A 6103-nucleotide genomic window follows, 5' to 3' on the forward strand; every position below is an offset into this window, starting at 1 on the left:
TTTTATTGAATGGCTGTTTCACATAGGTGTGTGATGGGATTTAATCTTATTGAAATAGACAATAGTGAGCTGCTACCACTGAGTCTTATCAGGGATAGAGCATCCAAATGGCATCATTAAACATTTATTTCCTTCCCTTCCTCCTTCCCTTCCTTTTTTCCTTCCTACTTTCCTTTCCTTCCTTCCTCCCTCCCTTCTTTTTCCTTTCTCCTCCCCCTCCCTCCCTCTCTTCCTTCTTTCATCCTTCCTTCCTTTTCTTTCTCCCTCCCTTCTTCCCTTCCCCTCCCCCTCTCACGCTGTCTTTGGATTTCTAAGTCTAGGCAAAGAAGAGTAGCATCTAACAGTTTCTGCCTCAACAAACTATGTCTCTGAGACAAATCTAATAAATATTATTTATATGAAATATTATGTTCATTATATATACACTATTTTTTGGTTAATGGTATATTTCAAGCCCAAACATACTATCTGACACATTCACGTGTTGAAGTTGATTCTGTATTTTTCTTCAGTGGAAAGAATCAGGGTAAACCTACACAGATCATTTATAAATGTTTTTAAAATATTTTCTAGTTACACTTCAGCAAAGGTTAAATAATCAAAAACATAATTTTTAGGAACTTCCTAGAGCATTTAGTTTAAATACCTATGAATATACCTAAGGTTGACTTCACTCAAAGAATTGTGAATTGATGTGTGTGGGGGGGTGTTGGGAAGGGTGTGCACATGCACACATGTGGTCAAATCTATATATGCATATATGTTTGGATACATTTGTATACATAAAATAGAGGAAATGCACCAAATAATTTTCCAAGGTTACATCAGAAAGGGTGCAAGAAGAGATACAAAAGGAATAAGATCCTTTTTTAAAAAATTAATTCTGTGTATTTGACTTATAAAAAGATGAATATATATTCAACTGAACACTTTAATAACATAATAATAATGAAAATGATTGTACTCATTTGCTGTTTTAATAAATTTATTAAAAAGTGATTTAAGATCACTTTCCAATTTAATTTTAAATTGTCAATTAAAAAAGATGAAAATTTCACATTTCTCCATTTATGGTGATTTTTACATAGTTTCATTCCAAAACTTAAAACGTCTGCACTTGTATGTATATACTATTTTTATTTGTTATTTATTTAATCACAAATTATTCTCCAATTAACAAAACTTCTTTGGTTTATGTCCCATGTGGGAAGAATGGAGGCTGTCTTCATCACCATTTCTCAAAGCCAGGTACTAGGCTTCAGACAGATTGCTCATTAATGGTTGCTCAATTAACAAATGAAAAACTAAATGTATGAAGTCTTGACTTCACAGAACAAAAGATTGAAGAATAATATTTACATTATTTCCTCATCTCTGAAACAAGAAAATCTACATAACAAAGCATTATTACTTTTGTTTTTTTAACAGTGTATAATTATGAAATTGGCTAGCAAATTTTTGGCATATTGTATGTGATTACTAGAGATGGCTGAAGAGAATATGTATGTATATTAAATATTTCCATGAAAGACTTTACAAAGCAATGATGATCATTGGTGAGTAAAGAATTTGCATATAAAAAATACCCTTACAAACAGAATTTTTCCCATTTTTCCCATTTCAGGAATTCTAATGTTGATGTGACTGAAGTTTTGATGCTAATAAGCCAAAAGATGAAAAAAAAATAAATTCTTTCAAGTACAGAACATTTTAAGGACACAGAATTTACATGTGTGAACACCACATTCATCTCAACTACATAAGGGTAACATTTTATTGAAGTTCTCTAATTTGTGGGGCATTGTATAATGGTTATAATCATTTGGAAATTCCTAAAGCTTATTTCCCCGCACCCCATTAACCTCTGAGGTTGAGATAGGAAGGAGAAGGATATGATTCTGGGGATTCCTTGCTACTTGTTATTAGTTAGAGTTCTCTAGAGAAATAGAATCAATGAAACATGTGCCTAGAAAGAGATTTACTATAAGGAGTTGGCTCACAAGATTATGGAGGCTGGCAAGTCCAACCTGTAGGGTGGGCCAGCAACCCGGAGACCCAGAAAGGGCTGGTGTTCCAGTTAGAAGGCCATACAGACAGGAAGATATGATATTTCAAATGAAGTCCAAAGGGAATCTGCTGGGGAATTCTCTCTTACTTAGGGAAGAGTTGGTGGTTTTTTTCTATTCAAGTCTTCAAATAACTGGACAAGTTTCACTTACATTATGGAGGGCAATCTGCTTTACTCTATTGATTAAAATGCTAACACTATTCAAAAACACCCTCACAGAAACATCCAGAATAATATTTGACCAAATATCTAGGGACCCTGTGGCCCAATCAAGTTGACCAAAAAACATCACACTAGTTAGAAAGGTAAAATATAAGAACAAGATGTCCATTTTGCTCTGAGATATTGTGGAAATTGAAGAAGGTAGCAGTAAGGCAAAGGGTTCAGATGCCAGGGTCCTTATTTCTAAATCTCGGGAACATAATTTTAGGGGGTTTTAGAAATATCAAAACATGGTTACTGAACCTGAGTGTATTAAAAGAATAAACTACAAAGCCTCATGGTCATCACAATATAAACAGTAAGAAGCACGTGACATAATCAAATACCCTTTCATATGAGAAATACTCAACAAAAGAAGAATACAAGACTAAATCCTCACCCTGATAAAGAACATCTATGAAATGACAACCAACATTATACTTAATGGTTGAAGACCAATAGCTTTCCTCCTACAATCAGGAACACAATACGGTATCTGCTTTTCCTACCATGATTCAACATTGTACTGGAGTTTATAGCCAAGGGAATCATTCAAGAAAAAAATTAGGCAAGGAATTAACAAAGGGATATTTGGAGGCCTCCATAGGGAGAGAAATCAAATAATACAATTTTTTTTTTTTTTTTTTTTTTTTTTTTTAATAATCCTTGCTCCACATCCCAAGGTTTTGGGACAATCGTAAGTGTCTTAGTCCATTCAGGCTGCTATAACAAAATACCACTGACTAGGTAGCTTATAACAATACAAAGTAATTTCTCACAGTTTAGGAGGCTGAAAGCCTGAGATCAGGGTGTCAGCATGGTTGGGTAGGAGCTCTCTTCCAGGTCTCAGATATCTTGCATCCTCAACAGGGCAGAAGAGGTTCAAGGGACTTCTAGGGCTCTTTTATAAGGACACTGATCCTATTCATGAGGGCAAAGCCCTCATGACATAATCACCTCCCAAAGGCCCCACCTCCTAATACTATCACCTTGGAGGTTAGGTTTTAACATATGAATTTTGGGAGTTCACATTCAGACCACAGAAATAAGCATTGCCTATTTTCACAAAAGACAGCCTAAACCTCTAGCTTATTTGGAAAGACATTCCAGATAGTTATCACCATGAGCATTTCAAAATCACTGCCAGTTCATTTTTCATATAAGCATTATGCACATTTAATAGGTACAGAAGTGAAAAGAATATTGTTATGTATTATAACTCTTTCTTTTAAACAAGCTTACTTAGATGAAATATTTTGTTGTAAGTATTTAGAGAACTGATTGTAAAGAGCTTTAAAATAAACCTTAATATCTGGCTTCTTAAAATTCAACCTAAATAAACTATATCCTGTTAGTAGGTACTAACAGAAAAATAATCAAGATATCAATTTCCAAGGAAATACTTTTCCTTTAATGTGAAATCTGACCCATAATATGCATGTTACATAAAGATCTTTTTAAAATTGTCAGATTCACTGAAATCATTCAGCAGCTGAAGGTCATGGCTGTGAATGACAAAATTCCATATTGAAACAATTTGAAAGGAAAACTAAGGCTTAACTTGGGTTTTACTGCATCTCAGTTTAAGCAGTTCATTGTTGGGTGTTTCATACCTAAAATCTTCTCAGAAGTAACCAGAGAACCAAACAAGAAATTTGCTTTCAGACTACAGGGTATAGACTGGGATTCCTAAATTCCTTAGGAAGTTATAGAATACAATACATACAATATACTATAAGATGGCCTTTAAACAACACTGGTTTGAACTGCACAGATGCAGTTATACATGGCTTTTTTTTTATCAATACAGTACAGTACTGTAAATGTATTTTCTCTTTCATATGATTTTCTTCATTAAATTTTCTTTTCTCCAGCTTACTCAGTTGTAAGAAAACAGTACGTAATAAATATATCATACAAAGTATGTATGAATTGGCTGTTTGTTATCAGTAAGGCTTCCAGTCAATAGTAGGCTATTAGCAGTTATGTTCTTGAGGAGTCAAAAATTATATGCAGACTTTCAACTGTGTGGGGCTTGCTGCCACTAAACCCTATGTTGTTCAAGGGAAATAGAAGAGAAGAAAGAGAGAAATAGAAGAACAGAGAATATGAAAAGAGAAATTCAAATAACAGTGGGAAGAGAAAAAGACAAAATAAAAGGAGAGACAAAAGAGAAAAATATTTTAAACAATTATTCTATAAGAATAAGAACCTCAGTTAAAAATTCCCTAGTACCTTTATCTGACTTCATATCCTTAGAATCTGAAATCAGAGGATCCTGTAAAAAAATTCCAAAGTACCTAAAAAAAAAAGAAATCGAAATACCTAGCTTGTAGAAAAGTTACTTTTAATAAGTTTATATACAGGAGGAAAACTATCTTTTATAGTTAAATAGCTGTGATCATACATGTGCCAATCATCTTAGAAGACATTATTCAGAATGGACAGGATATATTTAAATAGTGGGGTAATCTCTGTTTATCGTAACAATATAGAGAACTCTACAACTTCAACAAGAGTAAAGGTTCTGATGCTCATGAGAATTTCATCTCATTTACATAAACACTGCTGTATATTGTTTATTTTGAAACTTGATGTTGTATCTTGCAGACTAATTCCTCTTCCAATTGTTACATTAGATGCATTTGAATTTTCCGTATACACCATAACATTTTACTTCTTCCTTTTAAATCTTAATGCGCTTTATTTTTTTTCTCCAATGTAATATTAAATAGGAGTTGTGAGAGAACACATCCTTGCTTGGTCTTATTATTAGGAGAGGGAGATACATTCATTTGCTCACCATAAAGTATGATCTTACAGAGTTGTTGTTTTTTTTAATAGATGTCCTTTATCAGGTTGAGAGCATTTCTTTCTTCTCCAAGTTTGCTGAGAGTTTTTACCATAAATGGGTGATGTATTTGGTCAGACTTTTTCTACCTCTATTGAAATGATGGGGTTTTTTGGTTTTTTGGTTCTACTTATGCTATAAATTACATTCAATGATTTCCAAATGTTAAAACATTGTATTCTTGGATAAAAACCTTTTGTATGTTAATATATTTAATCTGTTACTAGCTCGTAAGGATTTTCCATCTGAGTGCATGAGAAATAGTAGTAACTGTTTTCACTTATAATGTCTTGGTCAGGTTTTGGTATCAATTTTTGACATCTTGGCAAAATATAAATAACTTTTAAGTACTTGAAGCTAATGACATTGACTGCCAATCTCATCATAAAAGTAGAAGTTATCACAAAAAATAATTTGACTCAATTTTCTTTTTTCATTATTAGTCAGAAATTATTTGTTAAGAATTTAACATGTTTCTTTTTTGTTTTTTTTATGTGACAAAAAGAGAGAGTACAAGTAGGGAGAGCAGGAGAGGGAGAAACAGGCTCTCCACTGAGCAAGGAGCCTGATGCGGGACTCGATCCCAGGACCCCAGGATCAGGACCTAAGCTAAAGGCAGACACCTAACCAACTGAGCCACTCAAGTGCCCCAAGAATTTAACATGTTTCAAGCATATTGAAAACATCCTAGAAATTGGGACCCAATTACAAAGACTTTGAAAAAAAATGAATAAACCTAACCACCTTTACTATCCAATTTCATTGTTTATTAAATAAACTTTATTGTCAATTGAGTGAAATTATGTAACTGAGTGCATCTGAAATTAAGAAAAGTAAAAACGATTTCTAAAATTTTAAATGGTTTCATAAGGAAAGGTGTTCTGACACATGAGAACAGACATGCAAATGTAAATCATAAGCATACCTTCTCTCGCAAGTTCATAATGGACTCACTGAAATGTCCAGAAAACTCCCAGATGTTC

The sequence above is a fragment of the Zalophus californianus genome, chromosome 5 (assembly GCF_009762305.2).
Source record: "Zalophus californianus isolate mZalCal1 chromosome 5, mZalCal1.pri.v2, whole genome shotgun sequence".
NCBI lineage: Eukaryota > Metazoa > Chordata > Mammalia > Carnivora > Otariidae > Zalophus > Zalophus californianus.